Raw genomic sequence first — 12,123 nt, 5'->3', positions numbered from 1 at the left:
CCAACTTCAGCTGGAAGAAACAAGTTATTCCACTTGCTCTTTCTCCCGCAGTGACGATGTTCTGTAAAGTGAATTCTGAATGTTTTTAAATCATAAGCTTTGATTTGATTACTCTCTTGAAATCATACTTTAACCCATCAAACCCCATCCCTTTCTCTCCCCGAGCCCCTCCCCAAGTAAGCCCCTTGGATTTCTGTATTCACAACCTCACTTATGTCAAACGACCTTCAGTAAGACTTCTTAAGGAATGCAAGAATGAGGGAGAATTTTTGGGAATGACAAGAAATATACCTGCCTCACTGCAAACCCTGTGACAGTCAACTATAAGTCATCTCCAAATATATACTGTTAAAACTCCATTTTTTATGTTGCTAAAAAAATCCTGCCATTCTTTAAAAACTGTCAACTCTGTCAATGGGAAGAGAAAACATTTTAATCATATAGCCATTCTGTGTTGATATAAATCTCTCTCCGCCAACGATTGTTGAAATGTGAGAATAAAACTTTTTTTTGGATCTTATTCCAAAACAGAATGAAATCTGGGTTTTTCCCCATCACTGTTATCAGTGTCATTTTCTAAATGGCCCTAAACGGTATTATAATGTTGGCTTTGGGACGCCTGGGTGGCTTAGTCAGTTAAGCGTCTCCCTTCGGCTCAGGTCATGATCTCAGGGTCCTGGGCTCAAGTCCTGCAATGGGCTCCATGCTCAGTGGAGAGCCCGCTTCTCCCTCTGCCTGCCGCTCCCCCTGCTTCTGCTATCTCTCTCTGACAAATAAATAAATAAATAAAACCTTTAAAAAATAAATAAAAATAAAAATAAAAATAAATACAATAAAATGTTGGCTCTGGTTTCCTAACCACATCTCCACCACAGTCCTCCTACTGCCCTTCCTGCCGCCACATGGAGGAGATCAGGCTCTTCTCCAAAGTCACACAGGCCAGGACTGGAACCTTCACTGCTCTGTGATTTTAGGAACATTTTTGGACCTGTTCAAGCCTTGTCTCCTCGTCTGTAAAATGGAAATAGTAATACCCTCTCATAATGTTACAAGAATTAAATGAGAGCAGGCATGGGAAAGACTGTCTTAGTCAAGTTTCCTTGATGAAGAGATGGCTTACTTACCTGCTTTTAGAACGAATCATCAACAAAACAAAGAGACTCATATTAAAAATGAAGGGACCAGGTGTCATGGGAAGGACAGAGGGGTAACTATGTCTTTAAGCCCAGGAAACACTGAACAACAAGGTCCAGAAAGGGCAGATACCAGTGTAGGTTCAGGGACCTCAACAGCTGTCCCCTTCATTCAAGAATGTCCTGCCATGAACATGACTCATCTCCAAACTTCTTCAGCCGGCATGACTCTCCACACAATTTTTAAGAAAAAGTATCTGATTGCGTCCTCCTGGCTCACAGATGGGCTTTTCTCACCCAGCGTTCGATCCAGATCCAATTCGCTGTGATTAGGGAGGAGGCTTCCATGTCACAAATAGATTTTCAGGGCCTGTGAGAAGGAGAGCGAGGCTGACATGCTCCCCAAGGAGTATGTGGTCCCAGTGCTTGGAAATGCTTGGTACATCACCAGCGCTTAATGAGTCTTAGCTTTCGTTATTGTTGACAGAGCACCCTAAAATTTTCAGCCTCCGTATGTTTGAGTATGCCTTTTTTTAAACCACTAAAGTGTCATTCCTCTCCTTTTTGAATGAAAAAGAACTCATTTTTTCATTCCTCCAAAAAAACACGTCACACTTAATGAGTCAAACAGTGTTCTTAGCAAGGGGATACAGCAGAGCCTCAAGTTCCCACTTTCATGGAGTTTATATTTGAGTGGGAGCTGGGGACTCTGGGAATAACTCTACCCTTAAACCGTGAATTAATAGAATTTGAGGTAGTGAGAAGTTCCAGAAGAAAAATAAAACAGTTTGAGGAGATAAATAATGATAGTGGAGGAAGACTAAGGGCTAACTGTCGGAGATAAAACAAGGGCCTGTGGACTGTGGTAAGGAGTTTGATTTTTATTTTTAGAGCAGTGTATACCCACTGAATGGTTTTGCACTGGGGGATGGTGAGAGCAGATTTATATTCATAAATACCATTCTGGCTGTTGTGTGGAGAATAATTGTAGTGGAACAAGCTAGAAAGCAAGGAAACAAGACAGGAGGCTGCTCCAGTCATTCAGGCTGATGGTGGTAGGAGCAGGGAAGTTGTAAAAAACGATCAGATTTAGGATGTATTTTGAGTTTTGTCTTATTATGAAATGTTTCAAGCACACAAATATAAAGAAAAATAGGTTGGTATATCCACCTTCCAAATCTGTCATATCTTAACATTGTGCTGTATTTGCTTCAGGTATTTTTTTTTAAAAGAAAAAAAACTTTATAAATATAGAATCTTCCAGAACACCCCACAGATCCCATTCCCCTCTCAGAGGTACCCACTATCCTTGTTTTTGGTATTCATCATTCACGTGTATGTTTTTGAACTTCTATCACATATGTATATGTCTGTAAATATATACCATTGCTTCATATTTTGGAAAAATTTGTATAAAGGACATATAACTTTTTCCAACTTGATTTTTTTATTTCACATTGTTTTTGGAATTTGCCCATTTATTATATGGAACTCTGGCTTATTCATTTTTTTTCTTCTTCTATACACATAGCACTCTTTTTCAGGAATATAGCACAATGCATACACCCACTCTCTTGATGGACAAGATAAGTTGTTTTCAGAGTTTCACTATCACAAACAGTGATGTAGTGATTACCATTGTACATATCTCCTACTATGCATGTGCGGGTGTAAGTTTCTCTAGGTGAGTACTTCCTAGTCTTTTTCAGGTCATAGCTCACAAAGAAAATGAAAAAATTTCTGTGGCATGTTGATGAACTAGAAGGGACTTAGAATACCTATATGGGCCTTGGTTAAAAATTAAAAAAGCTCATTACTGTTTTCTTATAAGAAGAAAATGGAATAATAAAGTGTTACGGAAAATATAAAATATTGAACTCATATAAAACTTCCAAAAAAAATTAATGAAAAGTTTGAGAGAACTTCCACAGCAGATTTAGGGTTTGAAATGTCTATACTTCCTGATCAAGGCATTTTAATGACAATGGCTTCAAATTCTTGTGGCTACAGCTGAAAAGAAATTTTATGTTTTTACCATCATTTAAAGGTTGAAGTGTTAGCAAACCGGTGCTGCCCAGCCACTGTGGAAAACAGTTTGGAATTTGCTCCAAAAATTAAAAATAGAACTACCCTATGATCCAGTAATCACACTACTGGGTATTTGCCCAAAGAATACAAAACACTAATTTGAAAGGATAGATGCACTTCTATGTTTATTACAATATTATTTGCAATAGCCAAATTATGGAAGCAACCCAAGTGTCCACTGATTGATGAATGGATAAAGAAGAGGTGGTGTGTGTGTTGTGTGTGTGTGTGTATGTGTATATATACGCAAAATGGAATATAAAAATATGAAATCTTGCCATTTACAATAGCATGGGTAGACTTAGAGTGTATAATGCTAAGTGAAATAAGTCAGAGAAAGGCAACTACCATATGATTTCACTCATGTGTGGAATTTAAGAAACAAAGAAACAGAGGGAAAAAAGTCAGAGACAAACTAAGAAACAGACTCTTAACTATGGAGAACAAACTGATGGTCACCAGAGGGGAGGTGGGTGCGGAAATGGGTGAAATAGGTGATGGGAATTAAAAAGTGCGCTTATTGTGATGAGCACTAAGTAATGTATAGAATTGTTGAATCACTATATCGTACACCTGAAAACTAATATAACACTCTATGTTAACTATACTGGAATTAAAATTAAAAGCTTAATAAAATTTTAAAAAAGGAAATAAAAATAAAGTGGGATGAACTCTAGGGATTAAAAGGGAATTAAACAGCATTTAAAACAGGGTTTGGGAAGTCTAAGTGGCTCAGTTGGTTAAGTGCCCTGCCCTTGATTTTGGCTCAGGTCATGATCTCAGGGTCAAGAGATCGATGCCTGAATCTGGCTCTGTGCTCAGGGTGGAGTCTGCTTGAGATTCTCTCTCCCTCTCCCCCTCCCCACCACCCTGCTCATGTTCTTTCTCTTTCTCTCTCTCTCAATAAATAAATAAAATCTTAAAAAAAATTAAAAAGTAACAGTTAATTTTAACTTACTTATAATGAGAAAAAATATATAATTAATATAATAAGATAAAGGTTGAAATCGTTATTTAAAAATCTAATACCCCCAAATAAAAAATGAAAATAAATTAAAAAGTCTAATAGCCATTTCTTTTCTATCATTGGAAAATATAATTTTGAATGATAAACATTTTATTTATCAAGTATGATTTATCATTTTTATAATAAATAAGATTTAGATTCCAGTTGTGCTTATAGTACAGAGAGTTCCCATATACCTCAGGTTCCCTTATTATTAACACCTTGTGTTTATATAGTATTTATGTTGTAATTAACGAACAGTTATTGATACATCATCAACTAAAATTCCTACTTTACTCAGATTACCTTAGTTCTTACCTAATGTTCTTCTTCTGTAGCAGGTCTCAGCCACCTCATATTTAGTTGTTATATCTCTTTAGGCTCCCCTTGGCTATGACTGTTTCTCTGCCTTACCTTGTTTTTGATGACCTTGAAATTTTTAATGAATTCTGGTCAAGTACTTTGTAGAATGTCCCTCAATTGAGATTTGTCTGATGTTTTTCTCTTCATTAAACTGGGGTTATGGGTTTTTCAGACGAAGACCACAGAGGTAAAGTGCCATTCTCATGACATCACAACAAAGGTGCATACTATTATCATGACTTACCATGTCTCATAAGAACCTGGGAGATGATTTAAAAAACCTGTATCATGTCATTCTCTGTGATAGAGAAGCAACTGAGAAACAGACTTGTGGCAGCCCCTCACAAATCTCCTTTTTGGTTTTTAGTCATTTGATCCTGTTTTCTGGCATGTCTGGTAATTTTTGAGGAAATGTCAAGCATTGTGTACCAATTATATGTTAGTTTTCCCCTTTATCAGTTTTTTCTATTATGTTTAGTGTGTCTTTCTCCTTACCTTCCTTGGATATTTTTCTGTTCTGTTATTTAAAGTTGTTTAGGTCAACTGATTGCCAGCCTTTTTTCTTTTCTAAAATGTAAGTTTAAGTTTATATTTCCCTATAACTGTGGTTTTAGGTACAGCTCACAGATTTTGATATGTCATATTTTCATTCAGGTAGTTTTTAAATTTTCATAGTGATTTTTTCTTTGACTCATAGGTTATTTAGAAGGGTATTTCTTAATTTTCAAAACTATGGTGATTTTCTAGTTATCTCTTATTGATTTCTACCTTAATTGTGCACAGATCATAATCTGTATGATTTCAATCCTTACAAATTTAGTGAAACTCAACAACAAAAAAACAACCTGATTTTAAAAATTGGTAAAGGATTTGAGTAGACATTCTTCAAAGAAGATATACATGTGGCCAATAAACACATGAAAAAATACTCGACATTAATAATCATTAGGGAAATGCAAATCAAAACTATAAGACACCAGCTTGCCCTATGAGATGGCAACTATTGAAAGAACAGAAAATAACAAGTGTTAATGTGGATGGGGAGAATTTGGAACCCTTGTGCATTGCTGGTGGAAATGTCAAATGATGCAGGCACTTTTGAAAATGGTGCGGCAGTTCCACAAACTATAAGAACAGAATTACCATATGCTCCAGCATTCCACTTCTGAGTACATATTCAAAAAAATTGAAAGTAGGGTCTCAAAGAGGTATCTCTAAACCCACGTACATAGCAGCATTATTCGCAATAGCTAAAAGGTGGAAGCAACCTGCTATGGACAGAATGTCTGTGTCCCCCTCACTTCCCCAATAGCCACCTGTTAAAGCTCTAATTCCCAATGTGATGATATTTGGGTTTAGCTGAGGTGAGAGGGTGGAGGCCCTGTGATGGAATTAATGCCCTTATAAGAAGATGAAGACACCAGAGCTCTGTCTTCCCACTGTGTAAGAATACAGCGAGAAGGAAGCTGTCTGCAAACCAGGAAGAGGGCCCTCATCAGACACCAAGTCTTCTGGCATCTTGATCTTGGACTTCTCAGCCTCCAGAACTGCAGAAAAAAAAAAAAGTTGTTTAAGCTACCCAGTGTGTGATGTTTTGTTTCAGTAGCCCAAACTGACTAAGACACATGTAAATGTTCATAGACAGATAAATGGATAAACAAGATATTGTATATACATACAAAGGAATATTATTAAGCCTCAAAAGGAAGAAAATTCTGTCATCTGCTACAACATGGATGAATGCTGAAGACACTATGCTAAGGGAAATAAGCCAGTCACAAACAGAAATGTTGTATAATTCCACAGGAAAAGCAGAATGGTGGTTGCCAGGGACCAGGAGTAGAGGAGAATAGGGAATTATTTTTAAATTAGTACAGAGTTTCAGTTTGGGAAGATAAAAAGAGTTCTGGAGATGGATAGTGATGATGGTTGTACAACAGTATGCCTATTCTATCCATCTATCTTTTTTTTTTTTTTTCAAGTAGGCTCCATTCTCAGTGTGGAGCTCAAGGTGGGGCTTGAACTTATGACCCTGAGATCAAGGCCTGAGCGGAGATCAAGAGTCAGCCACTTAACTGACTGAGCCACCCAAGTGCCCCCAGTATGACCATGCTTTTTTTTTTTTTTTAAGATTTTATTTATTTATTTGAGAGAGAGACAGAGAGACAGAGAAAGCATGAGCAGGGGGAGGGACAGAGGGAGCGGGAAAGGGACAGACAGACTCCCCGCTGAGTGGGGAGCCAGATGTAGGGCTGGATCCCAGGACCCTGAGATCATGACCTGAGCTGAAGGCAGTTGCTTAACTAAATGAGCCACTTGGGCACACCAAAATCTGTATCTTTAATGATTTTTTTGTCTTTTTTTTTTTTATCAATTACTAAGATAGGTACGGTAAAATGCTTCACTATATTTATGGATTTATTCTACTTCTCATTGTAGTTCTACATAGTACATGAAGATCATGCCGTCAGTTGCACACAAACTGAAAACTGCTATATTTTACTGATTGAACTCCTTCAGGAAAGTCCAAGTATGGCCTCCCCATCAGGTATTTATAGTTCATTTGTAGTTAATTCCTCCTGATTCAGAGGCAATTTACTAGCCAGAGGTCTTTTTTTTTTAACCTTTTTTTTTTTTTTTAAATTATAGCCATCTATCACCCTACCAGTGAACAAACCTAGAGAGTTAACTGAAAATCAAGTTTCCATGCAGGATGGCAAATGATTTTGTTTTTTTCATCAGTCTAGAAAATCTCAGAACTTATCTCTTCACATAATACTTCTGCTTCATTCTGGCTTTCTTGTTCTTTGAAGACTCTGATTAAACATTTGTTAGACCTTTTCAACATCATCTCCTAGGCCTCGAACTATGTCTTCAATATTTTCTTATGCATTTTTCCTTTTTTGTTTGTTTGTTTTGTTTTCTCTGTGCTTCATTCTAAATAGCCTTCTGGGGCACCTGGGTGTCTCAGTCAGTTGAGTGTCCAACTTTTGGTTTTGGCTTGGGCTGTGGTCTCATGGGTCATGGGATCGAGCCCCATGTTGGGCTTCACACTTGGGGGGAGGGTCTGCTTGAGGATTCTCTCCCTCTGACCTCCCCCAACTCTCTCTCTCTCTCTTATATAAATAAATCTTTTTTTAAAAATAGCCTTCTAACATATGTTCTGGTTGTTTTCTCATAAACTGTATGTAATATACTATTTAACCTATGCATTGAGTTCTTAATCCTCTCAATTCTGGAATAGAGTTTCTGCTAGATTATTTTTTTTCAAACTTTTTATTTTTTAGTGTAAGCATGCTTCGATTTCAGTCTTTTTCTGATTTTTGACTATGTGCTGGTCATTTTATTTGGAAAATTATCTGTGTAGAGTAATTTGAGGTTTGGGGTCATAATCTGGAGAGGACTTGTTTCTGTCCAGTGCCTGTAGCATGCCTCTCTAGGACCTGTTTATTCAATATACAAAGCTTGAGATTTTCTGATTACCATTAAACCTGATTATAATCTGTGGAAGAACTGATTTACTTCTGGTTTATCTTTACCCTATGGGATCTCATATTCAATATACGGGGTATTTATTAGACTTTCCATCTTCTGTGATACTAGATTTAGATTTATTTCTCTCTTGCTCAGCAATCCTGCAAAAGTCATAGCTCATTTTATAGATTTTACTTTTGGATTGTTCAATGCCTTCAGGACAAATGTTTGGTTTAACTGCCTGGAATACTTCCTTCTAAGATTTTGGCTGGATAATTCCTTATATTAGGCATTTGGTTCTGTTTTTCTACACCCAGATTTTTTTGGTTGTTTCAGGTGGTAAGTTGGATCAAATTACCAAGTTGCTTAATATATATGTTGTGTGAAACCATCCTTGCATTACTAGGGTAAGAGGTATTTATAAGTTAGATGGGAAAACTAATTTTTATCTAGTTTTGGCATCTAAGTTATTATAGCACTTAAAAATAAGTAGAGAATGTTCCTTCATTTTTTAGTTCTCTCTATAGTATTACAAATCAGATCATTGGTTGCTTCTTGTGGGAGCCTTGACTGGGATGGGGCAAGAAGGAACTTGGACCTTTCTGGGGTAATGGTAATATTCTGTATGTTTTTTTTTTTTTTTAAAGATTTTATTTATTTGACAGAGAGAGACACAGCAAGAAAGGGAACACAAGCAGGGGGAGTGGGAGAGGGAGAAGCAGACTTCCCGCTGAGCAGGGAGCCTGATGTGGGGCTCAATCCCAGGACCCTGGGATCATGACCTGAGCTGAAGGCGGACGCTTAACGACTAAGTCACCCAGGTGCCCCAATATTCTGTATCTTGATAAGCATTTTTCAAAACTAACTGAAGAGTTTACTTAAAACATGAGGATTTCATTGTATGTAAATTATACCTTAATAAAAATTATTTTTCAAATATCAGTAATTGTTAAATCTAGTTGGAATATATACAGGTGTTCATCATATTATGCTTTTAACTATTCTTGGTGTTAAAAAATTTCAGAATAAAAAGTTGGGGATATAAAATTATAAGATAAATTCATTGTTCAGTTTCCTTGATATTAGTTTCAGTAAAGGTTAAGGCCAAACACTATCAGAAAAGTATAAAGGTGTGAAGAAATGTGATTAAAATAGATGTATGATAGGCAAAGGAAGAAAGGTGGTTTGGCAGTATAGGAGGTTTGAAAATGATTACAGGGAGAGAGGAAGAAATCAGTGGAAAAGAGAGATGTTGAGATCAGGGAGAATTGTTGGGTTCAGAGATAGAAAGGAAAAGAATAAGACAGGTGCTTGGAACTGAATTCAAAATTTCATGCACTGTCCAACTAGGTTGAGTCTTTTCTAAAGATACTAAGATATATCATAAGGGTATATGAGTGCCTCTTAATACTTTTTTTAATGTTTATCAGCTGTTTAGATATAAAAGATTTATCATCTATCACTTTTAAAGTTCATAAAGTTAGATAATTTATCTCATTTAATCCTTCAACACTCTGAGTTCAGGAATAATTGTTCATTTTATAGATTAGAAAATGAGGTTGTGGGGCGCCTGGGTGGCACAGCGGTTAAGCGTCTGCCTTCGGCTCAGGGCGTGATCCCGGCGTTACGGGATCGAGCCCCACGTCAGGCTCCTCTGCTGGGAGCCTGCTTCTTCCTCTCCCACTCCCCCTGCTTGTGTCCCCTCTCTCACTGACTGTCTCTATCTCTGTCAAATAAATAAATAAAATCTTTAAAAAAATAAAAAATAAAAAAGAAAATGAGGTTGTGACTTTGCTAAAGCTACACAACTAATAAGTGGAAAAGCCACTCCTGAGACTTTTGACTTCACATAGTGTAATCTTAGGACACTTTAATTACAATACTGATGTTTTAAATTGGAGCTGGCTAAGGGGCTGGACCAGTTAGGTTGCCTGGAATTGCCTGGAATCTCAATCCATAGAAAGTGTTAACACATTTTATCATAGAAAATGTAATGAGGAGGATGCCTGGCTGACTCAGTCTGTGGAGCGTGTGACTCTTGATCTTGGTGTTGTAAATTCCAGCCCCACTTTGGGTAGAGAGATTACTTAAAAATAAAATCTTGAAGAAAAAAAAATGTAATGAGGAGAAAATTGTATTTAATGGAATTCCTCTGGGGGACGTTCCGTATGTGGCTGGAAGTGGTACTTTGGTATGTGGTTTAAAGTGGTGGTGAGATTATCACAGCTCTCTCCTCCCCAGCTCTGCTCCAAGGACATTTCATGCCACATTATAAGGAAGTTAGATTCAAGTAAGTGCAGAGATTTCTTTCTCATGAGTAGGACATACAAATTTAGACCAGAGCTGAACTGTTTGTGACAGTAAAGAGACAGGCATCCCCTCCACTCTCTACCACTCAGGCTTTCCACTAAACAAATATTGAATGAGTCTTAGTATAGTTTAGAAAAGATGCCAAATTAGTAATCTGGTCTAGGCAGACAAGGTAGCATTCTATTTCAGATGCTACTAACAGAAAACCTACTGAAAACTATTTGATGCAGTAACAGAAAGGCATTGGCTTAAGAATACTGACAAGAGGTGGGGGGAGAGGGTGTCAAAGCTAATTCTGGTATTTTTTTGTGATTCTTGCCCATAAGATGGGTTGGTCCTCAGGCTGGCCCCTCATTGTAGGGAAATGGTTATAGCACTCCACAACCTAGAAAGTCTCCTCATCTCTAATCACTGAATAAATGGGTCCACGCTTGATCTAATTGGCAAAGCCTGGAAATGCCCTGTGGTAGTAGTTGCATTTACAGGTTCAGCTCTGATGTAATCACTGTGACAAGGAGGACGTTGGTTATGATTGGGTTAGGCCTGTCTGAGGCAGCACTTAGAACTCTGCAGTCAAACCTAACCAACCCTGCAATGAAACTACAAACAGGTCTCAGTGAGGCCATGCTTCTCTTAACTTTGTGTTCATGTTGGTAAGCTACTTGGTGGAAGGTTGTATTATTTTCCATTCATCTTTCTATTCCGTCAAAGCTCCTAGTTCACAGTGGCCTTCCTTTAATGCCTGTTGAACAATGTTAAACTCCACTGAGGTGTAAAGGCCAAAGGGATTTAAGTTAAGATCAAGAACAAGCCAAGCTAAGACCATAAAGTTAATGGTAGAGAGCCAGCATTAGAAACCACTCTAGATACTGTTCATTCATTTTTTTATTCATTAAACAAATGGTGGGAAGAGGCAGTAGGTAGGAACCAAATTAAACAGGGCCTTGCAAATTGTATTGTTTTGAAGTTCCTTCGTGGGTGGGTTCCATCCACCTCTTCAAGGAAATCTGAACCCTGGACTTGGTCCGGTGAATTTTCTGAGCAGCTTGACTCAGCATCTTCTCTCATCCTTTATCAGCACGTCAGCGGTGCCATCAAGCTTCCTTCCATCTTTTCTAACCTTGGCATTTCATCTTTCCTAGCTATCTTATTTCCCTGACCCCTCGACTTTTTAAAAACGAGGGTTCTTCTGAGCGCTCTGATTTCGCTCTCTTATTTCACGGCTCCCCAGTCCCACCGCTCAACCCTCTCAACTCTGCAGTCCATGACATTCAGTCGCCCTTCAAAGTCGGAAGGTTAGTATTTGGAGGGTATTACCAATCCAAAGACGTCTCACCAAGCCTGCACCATTAGATCGGAACAATAGCTTACCCAACACCCACATTTAGATTGTTCCGCCACTACTCTGGGGGATGGTTTTGAGGCGGCTTTCCTCCAGCTACAGCCACCGTGTGGAAGAGCACCGTTAGAATCTTCCCGAAATGTTGCTGTCAACAGTCCCGGCCACCTCTTCTTCCTCTCCGCCGCTCCCGCGGGCCAGGCCCTCCTCCAGGTCGGCGGGTAACGCCGCAGTCGTGCCGGCGCTTCCAGGGGAGGGAGGCGCCGCGCGGGGCCGAAGTGGACGCGGCCACAGGCCCAGCGCCTGAAGACGTGCGGGAGGCCGGCAGGCCGCGGGAGAGGGCGGGAGCTGACGCGCGGCGAACGCTGCGCGCGGGGAGCCTGGGCGGAAGACGTGGGCGGAAGGTGGTG

The sequence above is a fragment of the Ailuropoda melanoleuca genome, chromosome 14, assembly GCF_002007445.2.
Source record: "Ailuropoda melanoleuca isolate Jingjing chromosome 14, ASM200744v2, whole genome shotgun sequence".
Taxonomy (NCBI): Eukaryota; Metazoa; Chordata; class Mammalia; order Carnivora; family Ursidae; genus Ailuropoda; species Ailuropoda melanoleuca.
This window is presented reverse-complemented; position numbering follows the sequence as displayed.